This window comes from Dermochelys coriacea, chromosome 19 (genome assembly GCF_009764565.3).
Source record: "Dermochelys coriacea isolate rDerCor1 chromosome 19, rDerCor1.pri.v4, whole genome shotgun sequence".
Taxonomy (NCBI): Eukaryota; Metazoa; Chordata; order Testudines; family Dermochelyidae; genus Dermochelys; species Dermochelys coriacea.
In genome coordinates, this window is record NC_050086.2 from 6,610,841 (window position 1) to 6,635,739 (window position 24,899).

Genomic DNA, 24,899 nt, shown 5'->3' on the forward strand with positions numbered 1-24,899 from the left:
CAGCAGCTGTCTCTGGATGGTGCAGGCAGGGGGAATCTGTAATCCACCCCTTAGTAAGCATGAATCTTCAGCGGGACCACTACACCCGAGAGCCCGTTTTCAGAGGACGTGATGCATGCTGTACATCCTGCAGCATTCAGAGTTGGCGTGGGGGAGAAGCTGGAATTCTGGCGGTTTAACCCTGCAAATGTGTGGAAGGGCCCTCTTCAACCCAAATCCCTGCTAGCACTAGTGGGTAGCAGAGAGCTGCTCCTCCCATAGTCTTCCATCTTTGAGCGGTGATGGCAGGCTGGCATCATTCTGTCAAACCCAGCCAGCTCAAGGCTGCAGCTGGCTACAGTCAGGAGCAGGGAAAAGTGACTGGGGCCATGCACATGGCCTGGCACAAAGTGACCCAGGAGAACTGGTGTGTAAGGGGCAAGGGGAGACCTCCAGAAAGTCAAACCCGCCAGCGCCGCAGCCTGGAGGAAGGATGGGACGGGCTGACATAGCCCAAGACAAGGCAGGTCTAGTTCAGACATGTCCCTGGAATGGCCGCAGCAGGAGCGGTTATCCTTACGTGTAGGGAGGGGGCCACTGCTGACCCAATTAACGACAGCGATTGCTGCAACTGAAGGCCATGACACCTACCCCGTAATGAGGGCAGGCCCGCATCCTACCCCTGCCAACTACACCCAGCAACACTTAGGAATGGACGCACCGAAACCAAAAGCAAAGAAGAAGGAAACACTGCCTGCTTCCCAGCGTGAAGGCGGATGCATTGCCTTGGCAGACGGGAGGGGAGGGAGTGGCGCTACAAGGTGGCATGTCAAATTCACGGTGACCCTGGCTTCCTCCCAGTGCTCCACCTGCCTGAACATCATTTGACGGACATGCTCCCCATAAGGCTGGGGGCATGGCAGCTGTCCCAGAGCTCTTCCAGGCTAATGCCCTGCCTTGTCCCTCAGCTGGGGAGGAAACTCCACCTCAGTAGCCAGGCCAGGCAGTCTCAGTGCTGAGACAACACCAGCCCCGCCCAGATGGGTGGGGATTGCAGCGTGGGGAGCAGGGGCTGAAGTGTTGATAGGCGCTCAGTTGGAAAGAAGCTGTAATATACTGGCTGAAAGGGCCCCCACACCCCAATCGCCTTAGAGCCAGTCACTCAACTCTATCCAGCCAGTAGTTAGAGGAATGAGAGGTGCCACAGTGTCCAATGGGCAGGGAGAAGCCACTAGCAACTAGGGACAGAAAATGCACTAATCAGGAAAACCCCGGGGTCCACTGGCTGTAAAATGGCTGGATTGCTTCAGCATATGCAAAGCCGCCACATTAGCTAAGAGACCTGCTCAAAATGGGTGAGCGAGCGACTAAGAGCCCCTTGGGGCTGTCTTTGGGGTCTGTGTCTGTAGAAACCCTGACTGGGGCCCTCCCTAGGTGCTACAGGACTGCAAATCAATAATCCTGCGTCATCGCAGCTGCCAGCAGGAAGCCCATTACAGGGCCAGCCCTCATACCCAGGAACAAGCAGGGTCGTGACAACCCTTACTCTGCGCTCCTGAGTGAGAAATGCATGTCATGCTGCACTTTCTGGCCCCTGCGCCCCCCTCCTCCCGCCAAGTGCCCAGCTCCTGGCATGGCAGGGTGGCTTAGCCTAGTGGCACTTGTTTATTCTAAGCCCCTTGCTTTTTTACCTGTAGGTGCTGCTTGCACACCCGACCACTAGGTGCCCCTCCTGCCATGCCCTAGTCTCAGGCTCTGCAACAGATGGCATTTTGTTTTGCCAGCCTCTACATGCAGGGGAGACAATAACCCTGAGCCTGCCTGGTCCCTGCCCTCCCCATCCCCCCCGAATCTCCCATATGCATTTGCTTTACTTCATCTGCACTGCCAAGCTCATTCTGCGGCACCAGGGCCCCCTCTGGCCTAGGGCAGAGCGGTGTGTCTGACACACACAGCTGGGGGGGTGGGGGGATGCCGAGAGCCATGCACAGCTATAACACTGGGATCAAATGTAACTTGGATCACAAGTGCAGCGAGCCAGGCGGGCTCAGCCCTTATACCGAGCACTGAGTTTCCTACACTGACTGGTCTGTGCAAAGCAGCCTGGGTGCACAGTGCTGGTTCGCCTCCCGCTTCCAGTGGCTAAAGTGCACTGAAAAGACACTAAAGACCAGGCATGGCAGACACTAAATACACCATCAGTTAAAAGCAAGGAGTCCGGTAGCAGACTAACAGATTTATTTGAGCATAAGCTTTCGTGGGTAAAAACCCCACTGGTGGGGTTTTTACACTAACACAGCTACCCCCTGATACTTGACACCATCCGTTAACTACTTCCCTGCAGGCGCTTGGTCACATCAGCAATGGTTGGCGCTGCCACAGGGAGACAGCTGTGTCCCTGTCGGCCCCCCCCTCCCCCACATGACAATGTCTGTGGCTCCCTGACCCAGTGCAGGTTTAGCCTCTGCACACGAGGTGGGAAGACCATCTAGGAGCCCAGACCTCTCAACTGTCCAGCTGGAACCAGGCGTAAGGCAGGACAGTCTGGCTTTCGCACAGTCTGGGCTCACAGGGTGCCTTGAACCGCCACGTGCATCCTGTTTCCTGCACAGCCTGCGAAGAATTGGGGCTTGCAGCAAAGCAAGCCGCCTCTGCCCCCGGGAGGGTCTGGTCCGCAGCGGCGTGCGCTCCAGCACGTCCCGTTCAAGGCCTCCGTGGGGGAGTCAGTGTGCCCCTTTGTACCCACAGGCTCAGCACCAATGCACGGGTGAATGACTCCCTGAAGCACTGAGCCAGTGCCATCCTGCTACTTAATACCAGCCAGGCACAGAGCACGCCCTTCCGGGTTCCCTGCGGGCTCTGATGCCAGGAAAAGAGCAGCAGTAGTGAGCTGCCTCATGCAGGTGTGGAAGGACACTGCAGCCATGAGGAGTGTGCATCTGCCAGCAATTTGCTCACCGTTTCCCCAGGTGCAGCTGCCGCAGGTGGGTGGGAGGGGCCTGGCCACTTTACCACCATTCCACCCCCTGCTCAGGGCCAGCCAAGCTGAGACAGTGGGTCAAACCCTGCGCCCCCCCCCGGACACATCTGTTCCCCCTTGTGCTCCTACAGGGGTTTGAGCAGCATGAAAACTCCCAGGGCAGGTGAGGCCAGAGCCCGGCTAGGCTCTGCAGCTACTGGCCTGGTGTGATTCCTCCCTGGCTGCTGGAATGTGACAGGGAGGGGAGGTGATGCTTTGGGCAGCCAGTGACCCACGAGTGGTGAGGGGGGCGGTGCAGGCTGTCCAGCCACTGGCCCCAGCATGCTTTGCTCTTGCTGCAGCTCCGAGAGCTCCTGCTGGCAATCTAGGCCACCCGAGCACCATCTGTGCCAGCAAGATTATTGCAAATGAAATAAGAAAGGTTTTAGCACAGAGATTAAATATTTAATAGCCGTGTTTATTCCACGGAGAAGAACATTGCTCCGTGAAGGGAGCCGGCAGGGCAGGGTAGGCACTTGCAGAACTGGCTTTTCATAGCCCTCCCCCCACCACCCCTGTTTCCACCTGCAAACCCAGGGAGACTGATGGGTGCATCTCCAGCCCTTACCCTTCCCCCTCACTGCACTCTCACTCACGGGTGCAAGCAGGTCTCAACCTAGACGGCTACCCTGGGCCTCATTGCTCTGGCCAGGCCTGTGCATGGAGCACTTTGCCAGTACTAGCCTGGCGAAGCAGTTCCAGCGTGGACACTGCTTGTGCTGGCAAAACTACCCCTCCCTGCCACAGAAACAAGCTAGAACATACCCGTGTAACTGCATCTGCCCGTGGGGCTCCTGCCAGCACAGCTCTGTCCCTGAGGGTCCCCCCGCTTCACCCCCCAGACCAACAGAGCTAGCCCCTGCCTCGCCCAGGGGTTATACAGAGGTTCCACCCAGATCTTTCCGCTTGTTCGACCAGCCGAGCTCTAGCTCAGGGGCAGGCCCAGCCGGCGATTCAGTCTCCATGATCATCATGGAGCCTGCCCCCCCCCGACCCCACCCCATGAGGGAGTCTCTCCCCTGCCCCATGGCTGCGCTCACATGCTCTCCTCTCTCTTGAGAGCTGCCTGTGGCTTCTGGGAGGTTAATGAAATAGAGCGGCTGAGAGATGGTGCAAAGCCAAGCCGCTGGCTGTTTCCACAGCAACAGCTGAGCTCTGATTTATTTCCAGGGTAATTAAAAATGCCTAGAGCAAAGCAGCAGTGCCTGTCCCCCCTCCGCCGCCCACCCAGCCACCTCCGCATTGGGCCATCTCCCCCACAGACCCGTCAGCCCTCAGACGCACCATCCCAGAGCCCTGCCAGGCCATGCAGGCTCACAAGAGCAGGCAATGGCAGATGGGGACCCAAAGGGTGGGGAAATGAAGGGAGCATGTCCCCCATGTCCCACCCTGAGAGGAGAGGGGGCTTTCTCCAGCTCTTTCCACCCACCCAGCACCTTACCTTGTCGTCCTCTTGTCTCAAGAGCTGCCTGCAATTTGCATTGGGCTGCAGGTCAGGGAATGTCCAGCTGGCGGGGTATGACCCGACACCCCCCCCAACGCTCAGCCCACCAGAATGGCCCCAGGGGCCCGGGAGCTGCACTTAGCCAAGGGCTGCTGCAAAGGATTCTTGTCCTGGAGTTGCCCCCTCCTGCAGGCAGGCCTCAAATTCAACTCAGTGCAGCTTAGGAGCCAGCCCCCCTGCTGGCCCCCAACCTGTCTCTGTGACAGTGCCCTAGCCCGCTGGAGGGCAGCTGCCAATCAGGGCCCAGTAGGGACAGCATGGAATTAAGGCTGGTTTGAGGCTGCAACCGCTGAGGGACAGCATGTAAGTGCAACCATGGGGCTGTGGGGGAGACCCAGAGAGAGGACGAGAGACACGGGCAGGAGACCAGCAGGGCTCCACAGGCGAAACAAACGGGCCAGTGGGCAGAGACATCCAGCAACTACCAGTACATATGGTCCTCGCCAGCAGGGAGGTAGGTAAGATTGCATCATCAGCCCCCTGGCGTGGAACATGCCGATGCTTACCAGTATCTGCCTCCCCAGCAGCTGCAAAGGGCCCCGTAGCCATTGGGGAAAGCAAAGGAGAGTGCAAGAGGCAGAGGGTCTCAGGCTAGGGCAGACCCCATTCTGTGTGTGGGAAGCGCTATGGGATCTGTCATGGCCACAAGTAGCCGGGACCTCGGCTTTCCATCATCTCATAGGCCAGGCCAGATGGCTGCTCTGAGAGACGGAAATAAATGGCCCGTCCCCAGCCGCGTGTTCCCATCACCAAGTACAGATGCAGCCGGATCGGCTCGACGACAGGAAGGGCTTTCGGATGCAGGCGCCACGGTAACATCCATAGCAGCTGCTCCTGGAATGGGGGCTTGGGTGACTCCCTCAGAGCAGCCACTGTGGATCCTGGGGATCCCTGCAATGCTGCGTGCCTGGAGCTTTCAGGATTAGCTCCCAGGATCCTCCCACCCCGAAGGAGTAAGCTCCTGGCGATCCTTTTGGGGTGTGTGAGGAAAGGCTGCCCTGCAGATACGTGTGAAAGGACGCGCGGCAACCCAAATCCCTGCCAGCTGGGAGTTCCAGATGCTGGCACTAGTGGGCAGCAGAGAGCTGCTCCTCTCCCATCACCCGCTCCAAGGATGGGGCTCCCTGGAGTCAGGAGCAGGGGAAAGGGATTGGGGCCCTAGAACCCCGAGAGCTAGGATGTAACGGGGTGGGGGATGGGGCGGGGAAAACAAACCTGCAGAAAGCGCTGCAGCCTGGAGGAAGGATGGGACAGGGGCTGGCACAGCCCAAGACAAGGCAGGTCCAATTCAGACACTTCTCTGGACCCGCCTCGGGGGAGCGGTTACACTGGGAAAGGACCTGAGAAGATCTGAGTAATGACAGCGGTGGCGGCAGGACAGGACATCTACAACCCAGAGACACTTATTAAGGAGCACCCAGAAAACAAAAGCAAAGGAGAAGGAAACTCCAGCTGTTTCCCAGAGTGAAGGCGGACATGTAGGGCTGCTCCCAGCAGAGCTGCCCTCTGAAGTCCTGCAATGTGGATTTCAGGGCAAAGCTGAATCCGTGCCCCTGCCTGTCCACAGCAGGATGTAAACCAGCGTCTTCAAACAAGAGAGGGGAGAAGAGCAGGGCTGCAGCTGCTTTCTCACGCTTCTCGTGCATCCAGCGGCGACAGGCCTGTGTTATCCCCGTCTGCGTCCCAAATTTGGGACTGTCTTCCCTATGCAGATGACTTCATTGTGTTATCCAGTGAGCATTGTACCTCCTGCTGGAGATGAGCTGCAGCACATGGGCCCCAGGAGACAACCTGGAAAAGAACAGCAACTGGTCAAGACCCCAAACAAACAAACAAAAATCAAACGACCCTTCACCAGGAGCAGAGCTAGGTTCCAGTGTGACTCTGCATCCCTCTGCTTCATAGCTTCAGAGTGGCTGTGAGAACAGTCCAAGAGAAAAACACTGTGTGTTTTCTGCACCATGACAGCAACAACCTGGGATCATACTTTGGTGGAGGTCTATAACGTAATCCAACCCAAGATCAGACACTGCACATCTCAAGTCTCTTGAGCAGGCTATCCTGAACAGGATAAACCTGCAGTCTTGTAAACAAATGCTAGGTGGACGTCAGGATTCTGCAAACCACGGGAGAACTTGGTTGAGACCCCTGGATTAGCAATGTACAGTGCAAAAAAACTGGTGGTGCCAACTCCAACCCAGTAGCACCAAGCACTAGAGGATCAAAAATTAACACTAGACAAATGCACTCCCTGTTACAAAATAGTACTCCTATGCTTTCCTAGTGCCAGCCTCCACACCAGCAAAGCAAACAGCCTCACCCCTAACAAGCAAACGAAGACAGAAACCTACAGAGACAAAACAATCACCTGGTGAAACAATCGGCCTGGAAAAAAACTCAAATCATGAGATCCAGGTTCTGTTTACCACACTGCAAACTACCTTGCTACAGTGACAGGTTTCAGAGTAGCAGCCATGTTAGTGAAGCATACAGAATAGAGACAGGCCCTTGTCAAACATAGAATCCCTGATCGCCAACTGGAAATAGGAGATGCAAAGCACAGTGGGTAAACTCAGACTTTAAGGGCAGATGGGACCATCAAACTCTCAAGAGGAAAGACCATAGATACAGCCAAATGTGACACAAAGCATCAGAACCAAGAGGCGTTTTCTTACTCCATCGTCCAAGAGCCCAAGGAGAGGGAGATGGTAGCTCTGAGGATCTAAGAGACTTTCCATTACAAAGCACGGGTGGAAAAAGACCTGTGTGGCCCTAGGAGAATGGCACGAGACAACCGAAACAGCACCTCTCAGCCCATCATCCTGCCATCTATCCGGAAAGCTACAAAAGGATACAAAGACTGCAATGTTGTTTAGTCCAATAGGAAGCCCTGGCCTGGCTTGACATGAGCTATGTCCCAGCAGACTGTCCTTGGTGGAACCAAGAATATAGGAAGTTTTTATTTGATTTTTGGAAGAACGAAGGGGGATGAGAAAGGGACTGGAAGGGGAAGGGGAGGAGCAGAAAGCTGGCCTGGAAGGAATGGGGGTGCTGTGCAGGAAAGCAGATTCCATTCAAGCAGATTCAAAGCCCAATTCCCCTCCGCTCTTTCCAATCCCCCACAAGCTCCCTCCAGTGCTCCCTAGTGCGTGTTGGGTGTTCTCACTTTGCTCTTGTGAATAACACCAGAAGGGACTGGCTTGGACCTTTGTGACACTGCCAAAAAGGTACCTGGTGGCTGGCCCCTGGCCACGCACTGGTCCCCGAGTGCTGTTCCCTTCTGCAGCTAAGAGCCTGGTAAGGAATGTCACAGCATGAATGAGGAGCGGACTCGCTGTTTAGGGCAGCCAGCAGTGGACCCAGGAGTGGCAGAAGGTCCCTAAAAGAGGCAGGGGGCACCGGTGGCCAAACCATGGCCCCACCTCCCCACGCCATCCCTTCCCCCAAGGCCCTGCTCCCGCACTGCCGCCTCCCCCCAAGACCCCACCCCCCACTTGCTCCTCTCCCCCCACAATCGCTCACCCTTACGGACGGTGAAAAGTGGGAGGGCCATGGTCCCCTGCCCCCCCCATTCCCGTGCCCCTGAATGGGCTCCATGGTGGACCTCTGGACTCTAGAAATCCCACAGCTCTCGTTGCTAGCAGTAGTCCGATTGGAGTCGGGAGGAGAGTTCCTCTAAAGTCCAGGGGCATGGTTAATACCCCCTGGTTTAAATGGGGCTGGTCTTTGCACCTTAACACCAACGCTGTGACATGGGGAGATGATGCCGCACCATTGTGACCCGGTTGGCGTTGGATTGAGGACTCCAAACCACACACAGGTCAGTGCACCCTGGCTTCTGCCCAGGAAGAGCTCAGGACAGGGGAGAAGCAGGTTGAGTGCTTTATTGCAACAGAGATACTAGGCGGGGGGGCCTCAGGGCGGGAAAAGCCAGGGAAGCTGCAGATCAGGAAGGAGGTGCAAAGCAATTGTGGTTCGGTGCGTTCGAAGCCAGAGAAGCTTCTCCATCCGCGATGGTGGAACCCTCTCTCAATAATGCTTTCTGCAGTAGTGCTGACCAGATGTTCTTCTGACCTTCACCAGATGTTCTTCTGACCTTCACCAGATGTTCAGCTGTTCCCGGTAGCAGGAAAATGGGCAGCACTGAGTGAGTTTGATATAGTTGCTGGGGCTCAGGGTGTCCCCGGAGAGCAGTCCAGCATCCCAGGCCATCCATGGCTTTCCCGGCTAATCCATCAGGCAATGCAGCCCACAGAGGTGCTGACAGGCTGTGCTTTGCCACAGCTGGCTGGAATGGTCTTTTGATCATGGTGGTTGTACAGTCTCACCCATCCTTGGCAGTGCACAAGCCCTTGCTCTGACACGCTCCTGACAAGGGGGAAAACCACAGGTGATCAAAGACACTGCCGAGTTCTTCCAGGGCTTTCACCTCTCATGCTCGGCCGCCTTTCCCAGATGCCCATCTCTAGATTTATAATTAAAGTTTGACCAGAATTCCTGGCACCACGCCAGCGAAAGGGGGCCGTCTCCTGTCAACTGAGAAAGCAGGCCTGTTCTTCTACTCCCCTCCAGCTCACCTTGTGTGTGCAATCTAGTACGCACAGGCACACACAGACACAGAAAGGAGTGGAATTCCCCCATGAGTGGGCTGTAATGTCAACCATTAAGGACAGGGAGGGGGATACACACAGAGACACACACACAGAGTGAGAGTGGAATTCCCCCATCACTGGGCTGCAAATTGCACATACATGCAAATACATTAGCCCAGCGACACAACCTCCAATAAGCAATTCTTTCCACCACTCCCCACCCCCACCCCCGTTTCCTTGGCAGACACAATGCTGGCCCCTGAACTGCAGCCAAGGATGCACTGGAGCCTGATCTCAGGAAGCAGGAGAAGTGTCAGAGTAACACAGATGCCCCCTCCCCCAGCCCTGTCCAGCTTGCCCCTGCATTGAGCCAGGCGGCTAGCTCTACATCAAAAGACCTGCAATTAGCCGAGCATGGGGGTCCAATGTTAATTTTGCTCTTTAGCTGCCTGGCAAGTGAAAATCTGTGGCCACAAAGTCAGCGGCAGGCTCTGGCCCAGAGGCAGAAAAGGGGTGGGAGGTGTGGGGAAGGGATCAGACCCATTTTACGATTGTATGCCAGGCTGGCAGATGAGCCCTGAGGGCAACTCTCTGTAGCCTGTGTATTGGAGGGGGTGGTTCTCTGGGTCCAGCCCTATCAGCTCCCCTCAGGAGCCAGCGATGGTTAGAGGGAGCTGATCAGCCAGCTAGGCCCAGTGTCTCTCCAAACTTCGCTTTCTCTTTTCCAAGTGATCGGTTTATGGTGCAGCAAGGGAGAGGCCCGTCCCTGTGTGCTGCTGCAACAGCTCTAGCTGTCCAGAACTGGGTTTGCTGCACATCTGCAATGGGCTGCTCCTTCAGGTTTATTAGGTCTTTCTGGCTGCTTAGCAGGGGCAAGGCGGTGGGCCACGGAGCCAGGCTGCTGGAATTCAGACACTCAGAAGGTTGCTGCCCGAAAGGAGTGGGAGATGCAGGATCACATATCCAGGCAGGGGGGTACATAGAAGCAAACCCTGTGGCTGTTGCCGTGAGCTTCCTCAAAAACAGTGCCAGCCACATTTTCCGTCCCCACAGTGGTGCCCTGGGACTCCCGGGGCTGCAGTCTTCCTCACAGCGGTGCCCTCTGCACGCTCTCTCCGTACACTGCTGTGAAGGGCTCGCTTTGGAACAGAATGTGACATGTGAACAGGTTGTATTTAAAGTCAATTTAGCAACCGTGCTTTAACGAGCACAGTTCTAAACAGGATGGGGCACCTAGCGCTTAATAAGGCATTAGCTGGGGTGGTCCACCCTAGGGTTAACTGCACCCAGCTCACAGGTCTTGACTGGCCTCCCTGCTCCTCATCCTGCTCCATCCACATGGAATTCCTCTGCCAGAATTTTGCTCCGCTTCTCCAGCCCAGTGGAGTGATGAACAATGGCCCAGACGTGGCCTTGTCCCTGCTCAATCCCCATTTCCAGGCTATTGACACCCGATTGGGGGGATGAGGAAACTTTCCAACCTCCTGAATGGCTACCATGGAAACCACAGGAGAGGCTGGAACGTACCCATGGGAACAGCTGTCGTCACCCCCCCTCCCATTTCACACAGATTGGAGGGGGCGATGCCTGGAGAATGAAATGATTCCCTCTTTAAAGGAGAGAAAAAAGATCTGGGGCTGTAATGGGAAGTTGGGGGCTTCACTGTTCAGCATTCAGCCCCTTAGGGATGGGCTGGGGGAGATGCGACCCACTAAGGCTCCTGGAAGATGGGAGGGAGAATCCCCAGGCATGGCACCAGGACAGCAGAGGGGAGGCTGCCAGGCTTGGAGAGGTCAGCACCAGCACTAGGAAATAACTAACGGGCCAGGCGTGTGGGGCAAAAACACCACCCTGTGTGCCTGGTATGCCGGCCACAGGCCTCTGTGGGGAGGTGCAATGAACGTATTGGACCACACACACCTCCCATGACACAGACTCTAGGGACAGCCCTGGGGAGAAGGGCTGGGGTCTCTGACCAACGGTCCCTGATTCACGGTGGCTCTTCATCTCAGGGTGACCCTGACTCACAACCAGTCTGTGCTTTGGCTTCCCCCGGGGATAATCGCTCCCCTGGAATCCTGCTTCTCTGAAGACCCCATAGTGACTGGGTTCCTACTCTCAGGTTGGGACCCGCTAGTATGAGACAGGCAAGGATCCTGCAAACTCTCCTGGATTTCTGGCCCTGGGAAGGACAGGGACAGCCCAACCCCCAGTGTCAATACCTCCACACCACCCTCATCACTGCCCTGAGCAGTGCTCCAAAGAGCCCCTCAAACTCCAAGGGTCATAGACACCCCCAAAATACTGACAGTCAGGACAAGGTCACCAAGAAAGCCACCGAGCTTGAAATGTTCCCCCGTCACCCCACTCTGAGGGGAGGTGGGTGGGTGAGGGGGATTCCAGCCCCATGAGCTGGTAGAGCAATTATCCCATCCTATTGGCTGGATTCCTGCTCCATGTAGCTTGGGAAATGGCAGAGGAATCTCCACAAACTCACAGGTCCTCCAAGGAAAGGAACCGGAACTGTATGAGGCAGTTTTGTGCACGATGCAGGGGAATCACAGGGACTTCCCAGATCCGCCATCCATAACAGGTGCCAACAGGTGTCCTCCAGGTGGGGACAAAAAAAGGTTTGTACCAGGAGGAAGGAGGCAGGAACGCAGCAAGAAAGAGATTCCCTCCTGTTAGCACCAATTAGAGCATCAGCTCAGACGCTGCCATCATAAGGCAATGGTTGCTAAAGGAGGATGCTGAAAACCTCCTTTCAGTAGGACACCGATCTCCCACCAGCCTAGGTCAGGCCCCCCACGACTCCATCCACAGAACCTGGGTTCAGTGCGCACTGCACGGAGGGGGCTGGTGACCCCGTGCCCCACGTTGCACCAATGTCACTGATCCACATGAACCGGGGCAGCCGGAACCCCCTCACTTGCAGAGGTGTCAACAAGCCAAAGGTGACATCGGCCCCATTGCTAAAAGTATCAAGAGAAGCCGGTGCTGCAAGGAGCCGCTCCAGGGGAAGAGGGGAACTCCAAGAATACAGAAACACCGTCCGATCCGAAGTCCGCCTGGGGGCGGCTGTGACACCGTTCCACTGCTGGCCCCTGGCAGAAAGCGCCGGCAGCGTAGTGTTCTAGCGGGGGGCACTGAGGCGCTGGTGGGGGGCTTGAAGAGCCAGGCTCCCGTCAGTCTCACACTAGGGAGCTGAGCCCCCAGAGAAGGAAATCTAGTCGGCGTGGGTTCCTCAGAGAATGGTACTGACGCACCGCAGTGAAGTGCTTTGAGATCCTTGGATGGAAGGCGCTCGACCTTACAAGTGTGGCATGGGTCATTCTGAAGCCCCCCTGGCTCTAGGAGGCCGGAAAGTGGCACCTAGCAAGGACTGGGGCAGCAAAGCTGTGGCCCCTCAGCAGAAGTTCCTGAATTCAAGGAGCCCACCAGTTTCCGCAGTAGAGCCAGGCTGGGCAAAGGGCTAACTTGAATCCTGTACCACGGTCCCCCTAAACTGCAGAGCGCAGACAGTTCTGTCAGCCCTTCCAAGGTTCAAACCACTGGGCTGGGAGCCAGGCCTCAGTCCCACAGGACAGACAAGTTTTAATGGCACAATCTCATGGCTCAGAGCGATGAGTGGAATTGACTGACGAGCCCGCGGACTGCCCTGGGAGAAGCAGGAACACCAGGCCCCAGCGTCTATCAGTAGAGGCTTGATGCTCTGTCCATCCAGGTATCCATCCCGATGCAGAAGTGCTGGAAACCCAAAGAGCTGAATGCCTTCTCCTTTTCCCGTGACCAAGTCTAGAGAGGCCCTCCTGCCCGTAGCCCCAGCTCCTCAGTGTCACTCCCTCCCCCTTCCCAGGGCTTCTACCTGCAACCAGAATGAGCAGCTGTGCTAGGATGGCACCTTCCCTGGTATGGTGGCTGAGCCTGTACCCTGGCCAGTACTGCCCATCCCTGCACAATCCTCCCTGAGTCTATTTATCGCCAGGGAATGGAAACTGCCAGGGAGGTGGAAATCAGATAGACTCTAGTCACCCATCCCCCCGACCCCTAGGCAGTGTAAAGCAGCCCCTGAACCAGCTGCTGCGAGGTTCTTTGGCAGACAGAGCTTTGTGCCGGCTTCGCTGGAGAAGACAGATTACCCGGCCAACAACAGCCCCCTGCCATTGGTCTTTCCGCAGGCCCTGCCCGGCGAGCGTGCTGGCTAATCTGAATGTTTTGACGTCCACGCTGGTGTGAAGCGCAGCCCAGGGGCTTCCGCTCCAGCTCAGCTCCGCATTATCTCTCAATAAACTGTGTCTCAGCTAAACAAACGGGGGCTAAGCCACTAATTCCTGCTCTGTCTTTTCTCCCCAGCCGACCCACACGGTTCCCATCACCACGTGCCTCCCCCAAGACATTCACATCCACACGCACAGCTGCGCTCCCCTTCAACAGGCCCTGCTATTACCATCCCCTGACCCGGAAAAGCCCTTGATCCCAGCAGTCACTGTCGCTCCCGGTTAATTTTCTTTTGTTTCAATGAGTCGGGACATGGGCAGATGGAGGTGGCGGCCGGCTCGGTGCAGATGAGGCCATTTGGCAGCAGGAGGCACCCAGGTCTCAGTGCTCACTCCAGGTCCATCCACCAGGACACAAGCTTCAAGCAAAAGAGGATCAAATACCCTCCCCAAACACATCAGCCCCTTTTGGGGCTGCCCCTGGTGGAGGAAGGGCTGCAGCTAGCCATTGGCCAGGGAGTCCAGGAATCTGCCAGACCTGCCAGTGTAATCTTAGAACTTAAGAATGACCAGACTGGGTCAGACCAAAGGTCCATCTAGCCCAGACTCCTGTCTTCCCACAGTGGCCAAGGCCAGGTGCTTCAGAGGGAATGAACAGAACAGGTGATCCCATGGGTTTCCATGGGACCTGTGTTCCTAATGACAGGGCTGAACTGAACCAGGAGCTGGCCCCACACCAGACTTGTTTTATCCTCAGTGGGGTTTATTGCTGGTCATTGTAGCAGAAACACCCAGCTAATGTGCTAAGCCACTAACCCGAGTCGCCTCCCACTTCTCCCCAGGGGACTCAACTGCCCTCTACCAAAACCTCCAGCCTCCCCCAGGACAGCTTCTGTGGTGCAATCAAGCCTCCACACTGCAAACTACAGCACGATGTGAACTGGTAGGGCAGGGTCAGCATAAAATACATGAAACTTAACACCCAACCAAACAGCACAGGGTGACTTGGTGCCTTGATCAGTCCTATCCTGAATCAGTAAACAAACTCAGATTTCAAAATTCACCTGCAGCTGTGGCAGATTCCCTGTGTGCTGCCGGCTCCTGGGACCTGGCCATAGACTCTAGGGTCAAATTGCCACTGAAAATGCAAAGCCTTGCCTGTGGAAGTGTCTCCTCTGGGTAGCCAGGTCCCCTCTCCGGGTCCCCTTTGGCTTGTTCTCAGGAGCTATCCACTCTGATGTGAACCACAAGGCCAGTGTCAAAGCATCCAGGAGGAGGGAGAATGAAGCCAATTCCACCTGACCTGACCCCCATTGGACCAGGTGTTGCATCCATGGGCCAAAACCAAGCTCCCTCTAAGTCTATGTGCCAGCATCGTTCCACAGGCGATAGTCCCATGGTCCCACAGCCCTTAGGTAACTATGGATGTGAGTCACAAAGCGGAGAGATGAGCTCGTGATACCCCAGCCTGCTCCTTTCCCAGCACAGCTCACGCCTTTGGAGAACAGCAACTCTCTCTCTCTCTACTTAATGACAGGTTTCAGAGTAGCAGCCATGTTAGTCTGTATTCGCAAAAAGAAAAAGAGTACTTGTGGCACCTTAGAGATTAACAAATTTATTAGAGCATAAGCTTTTGTGAGCTACAGCTCACTTCATCGGCTGCATTGGGCATCTCCCTTGTGGGATAAATCAGACACCTGGCTCCAACCAGGTGTCCTTCACTTGATCCCCCCTCAGGCATGTTTCAGTGGATTCCCTGCCTCTAGCTTCCAACCCAAACCACACCTACCTCTGACAACCAGAAGGCGCCGGGAGGCAGTCCAGAGTAAGCGGACCCGAGGCTTGAGGTGAGCAGTGTTCGTGGACAGAGCTTGGTGGTCAGTAACAATGCTTGGACTTATGTCTAATCTGCACTAGAAAGGGTTTGCCGGTAGAGAGATATTGGAGACGCAGTTCATGCCAGCATACGCTGCTATCGCTTAAACCAGTGCGGTGAACACAAAAGCCATAGGGTGAATATAAGGACTTTGGTGCCAATATCACTTCAGCTGTACGAGGGCTTTTTCCAGTATAAAGATGTAAAATCTCACGCCCATAGCCGACACTGTGACCCCAGCAAAAGTCTTAAGCGCAGGCCAGACCTGATATGGCAGCTTCCACCTCCGCAGCTCAGAGCACTTGATAAACCAGTGACGGAGCATTTCTTCCTTATGCAGTTAAATGACATGCCCAAGATCATCCAATGAGTGTGTGGCAGAACCAGGAGAAGAGAAACCCAACATTGCAGCGCTTACTGCTAATCCATATTGCCTCCCATAACCCACTCACCATAACAGTCAAAAAAGAAAAGGAGGACTTGTGGCACCTTAGAGACTAACAAATTTATTTGAGCATAAGCTTTTGTGAGCTACTTCATCGGATGCATCATGAAGTGATGAAGTGAGATGAAGTGAGCTGTAGCTCACGAAAGTTTATGCTCAAATAAATTTGTTAGTCTCTAAGGTGCCACTAGTACTACTTTTCTTTTTTGCGAATACAGACTAATACAGCTGCTACTCTGAAACCATAATAGTCGAGGAAGGGTAAAATAAATGGGGCCCTGCTGTCAGATCCATGTGGCACTGGAGTACACGGGAGCCTCACGCTGGGGCTCAAGGGCAGGACTTGGCCTATTATCTTATCTCCTCCTCTGGGCCTTACTGTTTATATTAATGACAGGTTTCAGAGTAGCAGCCGTGTTAGTCTGTATTCACAAAAAGAAAAGGAGTACTTGTGGCACCTTAGAGACTAACAAATTTATTAGAGCATAAGCTTTCGTGAGCTACAGCTCACTTCATTGAATGCATCCGATGAAGTGCGCTGTAGCTCACGAAAGCTTATGCTCTAATAAATTTGTTAGTCTCTAAGGTGCCACAAGTACTCCTTTTCTTTTTGTTTATATTAAGCACCTTCTGCAAAGGGAAGGGCAGGGAAACCTGAAAGGTTGTATCACAAGCTCTGAATTGGCTAATCGTGCCTCAATTCAGTCAGCGGAGCCTGTGGTGACACATTTCCTGCCAAGGGATCCCTGAACAGGCAACTCACCCTTGAGGATAAAGCCCAGGCTCTTCCCCCCCTCCCTGCACGTAACACACCCTGCATTGTATCAGGAGCCTGGCTCCAGGGACTTTGCACTGTCCTCAGACTCCACCCTCTGCAGGGTGGAGGGAGATTGTGTATGTGTGTTTAAAATCCTCTCCATCCAGAATTGCATCATACCATCAAATGCTCCCAAGACGGTGGCTTTTCCACTCATGCTCTTTTCCTCTTTTTGTCTCACTTGCTTTGGAGGAGGAGGAGGGGAGGGATGGGCACCTACTTGCTGAAGGGTAAAAGGAAGGATCACGCTACATGCTGGTAGTATTGCCCCAGTAGGGCCCAGCTCCCAGCTGAACTGCCATGTTAACACAAGCAGGGATCCCAGCGTTGTGAGTTTCTTCACACCAGCGCCCCATCCTCTGCCAGTACCAGCCAGGACTCATTGGCATACGCTCTTCACACCCCTAGCTAGGATACTGGCAGCGTGAGCTTCCTCACAGCAGTGCCATGCCAGAGCCAGTTAAAGCTGCGAGTTTCCTTACTAGCTATGCCTGGAGTTATCCACTAACACCAACTAACATTGCTCCCTGATGACCCTTCTTACAGCTGGGTGTCTTGTCAATTTCAGCACTCACAACTCCAGGGCTGTGAGCTTCCCTACCACGGTGCCCCATCAGTGATAGCTCTGCTTCCTGCAAGGGCAGTGAATTCGCAGGTAGATTATCAGCTGGGAGAGGTCAGACGCTGGTTGCCCATGGCAGCTCCTTTCTTCCTCAGCAAGAATCCCTGACAAAATACGAATTCTCCAGGCCAGTTTATTTGAACAAGGATTGGATGATCAGCCTGTGACTGAGTGCAAATAGCTGCTAGTCCTGTCACAAGAAGCTTCTATCCACTGAATAATGACAGGTTTCAGAGTAGCAGCCGTGTTAGTCTGTATTCGCAAAAAGAAAAGAAGTACTTGTGGCACCTTAGAGACTAACAAATTTCTTTGAGCGTAAGCTTTCGTGAGCTACAGCTCACTGCATCCGATGAAGTGAGCTGTAGCTCACGAAAGCTTATGCTCAAAGAAATTTCTTAGTCTCTAAGGTGCCACAAGTACTCCTTTTCTATCCACTGAAGTGATTGAAGCATCCTGTGGACACTCCTGTTGGCACATTCATCTTGTGACACCTGAAGATGAGGTAAATCTTGGCTTCTGTTGGTAATCCTGGAGACAGTCCCTGCACCTCAGACAGATAATGCGGCCTGCAGAGTCAGTTTCTAAACCCACGGAGTCATTAGTCATTTGGGGCTGAGCCGGTCGGGGAAGCTTGGTTAGATTCCCACACGAGGAACTTCCTGCTGACCCCTGGGGTAAGGATCAGAACGCCATTCCTGGATTTCACACCCAGATACACATCATTCCAACAAGAAGGGCAGAAATGTCTGTTACCCATCTCTATAAAAGATGGGGGTGAGAGTATATGTGGTATTGCTGTAGCTGAGTTGGTCCCAGGATAGTACAGAGACAAAGGGGGTGCGGTAATATCTTCTGTTGGTGAGAGAGAGACAAGCTTTTGAGCTTACACAGAGCTCTTCCTCAGGTCTGGGAAACTAACTCAGTAGTCCCTGGTAATAAACACAAGAGTGTGTCATTCTAACAGAAGAGGGGAAATGACCTCGTGGTAAAAGGCACAGGTCTGGGAACCAGGATACATGGGGTCTATTCCCAACTCTGCCAGATCCACTGTGTGATCTTGGAGGATGCATCATCAAAATCACTCTGAGCCTCAGGGCCCTGTGAAAAGGGGGATTGTGCCATTACTGCATAGAGGGCTGCGGAGGTTAATTTAAAGCAAGTACAAATGCTTTGAGATCATTTGCTGGGAGCTGCTTTGCAAGAGTGTGAATATCCAGGAGGAAAGGGAATTGCCGAGTGTCATCCAGTGGGGTGTCACTAGAATTTGACCCCTGCCTGGTGTGTTTTTAGAATGACTGCAGATGACCCCAGAGGTTGTGATGGGGGCATATGCTTCAAGCTAGGCAGAAGGGAATGGAGGAGAGAAAATGTAAGGCAAATAAACATCCTGACAATGGGATCTATTAGCATGTGGAACAGTCTCTCCAAGGGACAAAACTGGGACTTTTATGGCTCCTCTAATGAACAAGCCAGGATCAGCTCTGACTCATGGGAAACAAGGCAGACTAGACAGGACCTAACAAATTGTCTTTTCCATGTCCTGGGTTGCAGTACGGAGCAAGATACCTGCTAAGTCCTCTTGGGGCTGTAAGGGAAGAGGAGGGAATCTCTAGCCTGTAGAAATAACAACAAGATTTACGGAGAGGGGCTTTTCTTTCTCAATTCAGGGATATATGGGGGAGAATAAATCATATTGCCACAAATCAGTTCTGAATCCAATCACTGGCTGTATTTTTAATCTTTTCCTGGGGCAGTGTGGTGTGTTATCTCCTCTGATTACTGTCGCTTTGATTTGCTGGGGGATAAAGCCATGGATGCTGTGAGAGCTGGAAGGAGAGAGAGAGAGTGTGTGTGTGTGTGTGTGTGTGATGAAGTGAGCTGTAGCTTACGAAAGCTTATGCTCTAATAAATTTGATAGTCTCTAAGGTGCCACAAGTACTCCTTTTCTTTTTGTGAATACAGACTAACACGGCTGCTACTCTGAAACCTGTGAGAGAGAGAGAGAGAGAAAAAAAACCTTGTGGGCCTCTCTCCTTCTCAGCCCACTTCTGGAGGAAACCTGTAAATCTCCAGCTGCCTTTCCCCTGTGTTAGGATTTCCTTCCTTCCATTGAGAGAGGACCCTGAGGTTAGATCACAGATGCTGAGCTCTCAGGCCCCAGGCGGTGAGAGCACGGGCACTGGGATGCCAGACCAAAGAGTCACTGAATCTTACTACTTAGATCAGCTTGTGACTGGTCAATTGATTCTCCAGCGTCAGCTCTGCAGGGAACCTGCCCGCTGGGGTGAGCTCATCCCGGTAAGGGTAGGAGATACACACGGATCCTATCTCAGGCGGACGCACGCTGGGCCTTGCTTTGTGTTTACGCCGCAACTCGTGTTGACCCTAAAGTCTGAGGTGGAGGTGCCGCCGGAGTGGGGAGGCAGTTCTGCTCGGGCTAGATTCCCCCGCAATCTCACATCAGCTTTCATTCACCCCCGAGCCATCGCTAAGAGCCTTCTCCGCTTCTCAGAGGGCCAAATTCAGCCCTGCTTAAGCCCATGAATGTCACGGGAGGCGCATCCACTTACGCTGGGTGTGAATTTGGCCCGGAGAGCCCAGTTTTGGCACTGGATGAGGAGACATTTCAGAGATTTTTCTGCTCCTCTCCGGATCTAATCCCTGCACTGCTGCCGGTGCCCCCCCGCCCCGCCCCTTTCTACAAGGCAGCACGTGGTCTCGGTTGACTGGTAAGTGCTGTCATGACCCCTGGTGCTGTCCTGCTCCTTGACCCCTCGAGGTTCACCGCGCTGCTTGCATCATATTACCGCACTCATCACCCTTCTGTTCAGCTGCTCTGAAACAATGGGGCTCAGAGCGTCTGTCACTAGGGATGCGAAGGCAGCCAGCATGAGTGAAGGCCAGGGCAGAGGAGCCATGCTGCAGGGAATCTCACTAGTGTCCTGTGTCCCGGTGGAAGAGGCTTGGGGATGTCGCGACCAATAGCCAGCGGGGGATCACGCTGTATCTATGTCTGAGCTGGGCCTGGCAAGGCTCTGAAATGCTTGTTCTGGTGCATCTGTTGTGTTTCACAGGGTTAGGGTGACCAGGTGTCCCGATTTTATAGGGACAGTCCTGATTTTGGGGTCTTTTTCTTATATAGGCTCCTATTACCCCCCACCCTCTGTCCCAATTTTTCACACTTGCTGTCTGATCACCCTACACGGGGCGGGTGAAGGGTAGCAGACAATGAATTCCAAGAGAAGGAGCCTTCGTGGAGAATGCCCTGCCAGCAACCCCCTCTTTTATACTCGGGATGCTGAGCAACATGACTGATCTCAGCTGCAGCACTATGGTCCGGAGGGAGGGTGTCCCATTTGGACACATCCCACCCCAAGTAGGCCTTTATAGGTCGAAACCACAGGCAGCCAACGCAGCCTACAAAGCACGGGTGGAATATGTCCAAGCCAGGATGCTCCTCAACACATTTAGCTGGTTAAAGTCATAAGGAAAGGTCCAAGGCTGCTGAGTTGTCCTCTCAGTCCTGAGATGGATGAACATCATCCATGTGCGACCCCAGCACGTTCACCAGCGAATGGGGCACTTTGCAGGGACCCGGGACTTAGATCCAGGGAACTAAATGGGAAGAGGGCAAGGACACAGAATTGCCAGCTAATCAAAGCCAAAACCCACAGTGGGAAGTGAAGGAAGGGACTTCTGTGATGCAGCAGCTCCAATGGGGAGCTCCATCACCGACCCGGGAGTGACATTTTCCAGAGGAAGGCGCTGAGGCACTGGTGGCTGGTGTCCTAATGAGACTGGCCTGCCTGGGTCTCAAAGGGCCAATGGTTTTGGAGAGCCGGGGGGCTCCGGCGAGTCTCGCCGCAGAGAGTCAGGAGCGTGGAGGAATCCAGTCAGTGCGGGATCTTCAGAGAAAAATTTCAGTTTCAGTCCCTACATTTGTTTTGGAGATACTGAGCCTCTTGTTTCCCCTAATATGCAGGGCAGGCAGAGAGGCACACGCATCTGCCATTACACAAACCCAAGACACAGCCACACTGGTACACCTACACAAGACCTCAGGAAGGTCTGTTCCTTTCCCAAGAACCCCAGCAAGAGATGCTGGTGCCAGCTAGTGCAAACACCACATCAGGGCTACTTTCTCAGCACCTAAGCACAGTTTTTCTCAATTCAATTGGACCCAATAAAAACGGCCATTAAAGTCTAGTAAATCTGTATCCACCACATGCCTTCCTAATGGTTAAACTGATTAACTGAGCAGAGAAATTACTGCCAGAGCCGAAATGACAATCTGCAGCCAAAAAGGGGCAGGGCAGTTTCACCAGCTCCAAGCTGCTTTGCATCCAGCAAATCCTTAATCCATATTCCCAGATAGCCCAACACCTCCCACTCAGATGGACGCCCCTTGAATTTCCAGGGGGATCCTGGAAGGTGAAAGGAGAACAGTGTAGCAGAGAATCTCACATCTGACCATTAAAATAAACCCGCGGCTCACATCCTGGTGAATGCAGGTGCACGTTCAACAACAGCTGGCATCCAGCTTTTCTAAACCATGGACATTAAATGAAAAAAACTTATGTAAATACGGCATTACAGCTGAAAATTGCAAAGGCTTGTGTCAGGCCATTCGGCAGTAAAGCTCCTGCAGCAACAGTTACTGAGCCATATTATACACTCAGGAGTCAAGAGCCCACCACATACCCCAACACAGAACCTTACTCCCACACAAGAGAACTCAGTACTTGTGGCACCTTAGAGACTAACAAATTTATTTGAGCATAAGCTTTCGTCAGCTACAGCTCACTTCATCGGATGCATGTAGCTCACGAAAGCTTATGCTCAAATAAATTTGTTAGTCTCTAAGGTGCCACAAGTACTCCTTTTCTTTTTGCGAATACAGACTAACACGGCTGCTACTCTGAAACAAGAGAACTCAGTAACCCTTGCTATGGGAGACAGAACTTTTCAGCAGGCAAACCTCCTGTAGTGGGCTGGTGCAAACCTCTCAGAGGCTGAGGCCATGTGTACCTCACAAAAGTTACCCCCTGCAGTTTACACACAATTATTGCCCCCTCCAGACACCAGATGCTGGGTCAGCCTTTGCTTTGCCCTCTCCTTTCACTTTCATCCTTGCAGAAATCTCACAAACAAAGGCACAAGAGCAACTTTCTTGCCCCCACTCCAGTTCCTCCTTGCCTGGGAAAATCCCTTCTTTCTTATTCACCACTTAACCACAGGATTTTGACTGTAAGTGACTCCTGAGCCCTGTCTTGGCAACGGCTTGGCTGGGCCACTTGATTTACTTGTAATACAGTGGCAAGCAGGTCCCATCTGAGAGCCCTCCATCCCCCAATCCCACCTCCCATAAATCACCTCTGAAGGAAGCTGCAGTCGCAGGGAAAGGGAGTGACTCAGAGCCGGGAAGGCAAGGTCTGCCAGCACCCCTTCGCTTTAACTAGCCCTGCTGCGGGGCTCGGGAGCCAGGAGAGAGATCAGAAGAGAGTTGGCAGAGTATCCCCCAGGTCTGGTTGCCAGCAGGCCTCCCTTGGGGCAGGGTGCTGTGCCTGCCTCATGCAGAAGCATTTCTCCCTGAGACCTTTGCACTGCGAAGTGGAGCGTGCAAGTCAGCAGGTGGGGGATGTTCCACCCCCATGTGTGAAACCCTGCTGGGATCTCAACCTGCCTTGTTCTCCAGCAATGGGCTTGCTGCGGGAATCACTGGGCGGGGGGTCTCTGGCCATCATGCAGGAGGCCAGACTAGATGATCCTTATGACCTTCAACATCTATGAAATGAGTTTGGCAGCTCTCAGCTGGGTCGGATGTCAACAACACGTCACACCTGGCATTAGCAGCTCCCCTCCACCACAGTCTCCATAGAGAGGACTGAGCAGGGCCCACGGAGAATAAATCAGCCCTAGGCCGAGCGTGGGACAAGCCAGCCCTGCTGCTACCTCTGTGGCAGCCAGAAGACAGCACCTTCCATAAACAAACAATGCTGGTGAAATGCTGAAGAGGGCCCCTGGGAGAGAAATGGCGGGCGCTGGGAAAGCAGGGAGCCCCTGCCTGCCAACCCCAGGAGGAAATGGACAAGAGAGCCACGGCCTGGCAGCTGCCAGCAAAGATCACTGTGGCAACCCATGCTCCATCCAAGGGAGGAATTGTTCTTCCGTTCTAAACAGATGTCCACACCATGGGGCAAATTTGGCCCCCGGGGTAAGTGGGATAAACTCAACTGGAGCAGCACCCACTGACACCAGGGCTGAATTGGCTCTGTTTGAACTAAACATAAAGCGCAACGGCACCTCATGGGCTCACACATGGAGAACTCTCCCAGTGTGCCCAGTTACAATACACACCGCACTTCCAAGTGCTTTACAACATGCGGAGGTGAGGCTGTCATGCATTGCTTTTCCATGAGCTGGCACTCTGTGCATAGGCAGGTGTGTCCTGCTCCAGCCAGGGAAAGGAGCAGCACTGGGAATGAGCAGAGCTCGCTCATCCTTTAGGAATGACAATAACAGGACTGAGCTGAAAAGAAAAGATTAGAATCAGTGAATCAGCCATTTGTCCCTTCCCAGGGCTTGGCTGTCGACTCCCATGGGCCCTGCCCTATCCACACTCAGGTTAAGACAGAGAAAAAGACACTCAGAAAGGGTTCCCAGCTCTATCACTGACCTGCTGTGTGACTGGAGCAAGTCACCTCCCTGCTCTGTGCTTCAGTTTCCCCTCCCACCTTTTGGCTGTCTTGACTGTTTAGATAAGCTCTTCGGGGCAGGCTCTTACTGTGTGTCCAGGCTGCGTCTATCTCAGTTGATATCCCAAGCTCGGTTAGAGCCACTAGGAGCTACTGTAATACAAATAATAATAAGCATCAGTTTTTATCATTAATTTTTAGATCATTTTAAAGGCGGTCATAAAGGAGGCAGGTTTCAGAGTAGCAGCCGTGTTAGTCTGTATTCGCAAAAAGAAAAGGAGTACTTGTGGCACCTTAGAGACTAACAAATTTATTAGAGCATAAGCTTTCGTGAGCTACAGCTCACTTCATCGGCAGCGTATTCTAGTGGCCAGGGCACTGGATGGGGAATAAGGAACTGTGGGTTTTGTCCCTGCCTCCAATACTAACCTTCTGCGTGACCTGAGGAAAGTCATGATGATGTTCAGTGCCTCAGTTTCCCCATCTGTAAAATGGAGCTCATGATCCTTGACCTTCCTTGTGAGGTACTTTGCAAACTGGGAATGAATACACTGTCTAACAAGAGTTCCAGCAGGCTCTTCCAGCCCCTCTGGTGAGCAAGGTTAGCTGGCACTGACTTTGTTGTACTTCCTTATGTACCTAGGCAAAGAGGTCATGCTGGAGGCTCCTGTTGGGTCCAAGGAAGTCATGTATCTCTCTGGCAAGCCTGGATCCCACTAAGCAATTCCCTCTTGCTAAGCCACAGTTGTTGTTACTGATCATTCTGGGCTGTATTATTTATTGAGTGGTGACAGTGATCCGAAGAATGGCAGCCATATAGCAAAAGCAGTGGATAAATGAAACCCCCCTTGTTCAAGCCACCTGGGACCCTTTGAGTAAAATTGCTATTGAGACAGCCCCTGCTCTCCTCCTGTCTAGCTGGAATTGGAACCTCACATGTGTCCCACTTTGGTTTTATTGGGATTTTCTCAAACATCGGTTTATAGGTCATGGCAGAGCTGCCTGTGCAGTCAGGCTCAGGTCTGGGACCTAGTCAGTGGTTCTTGAACCCCAAGGGGAAAATTTAGCTCCAAATACCATTTCACCCAGACCCTCAGTGCTCACAGGGGTTGACTAGCGGGTTTTGCTTTGGA

General features: G+C 53.6%; 1 long non-coding RNA gene across 2 annotated transcripts in view; it reads right to left on the reverse strand.

The window, feature by feature from the left end:
• Positions 1 to 4,232: 4,232 nt before the first annotated feature.
• LOC119845404 overlaps positions 4,233 to 24,899 on the reverse strand; it is a 95,790-nt gene continuing 75,123 nt past the window's right edge. For both annotated transcript variants that reach the window (XR_006278219.1, XR_005289583.2), the window contains exon 3: positions 4,233 to 6,293. This is a non-coding gene — a long non-coding RNA (uncharacterized LOC119845404). The remainder of the gene's footprint in view (positions 6,294 to 24,899) is intronic.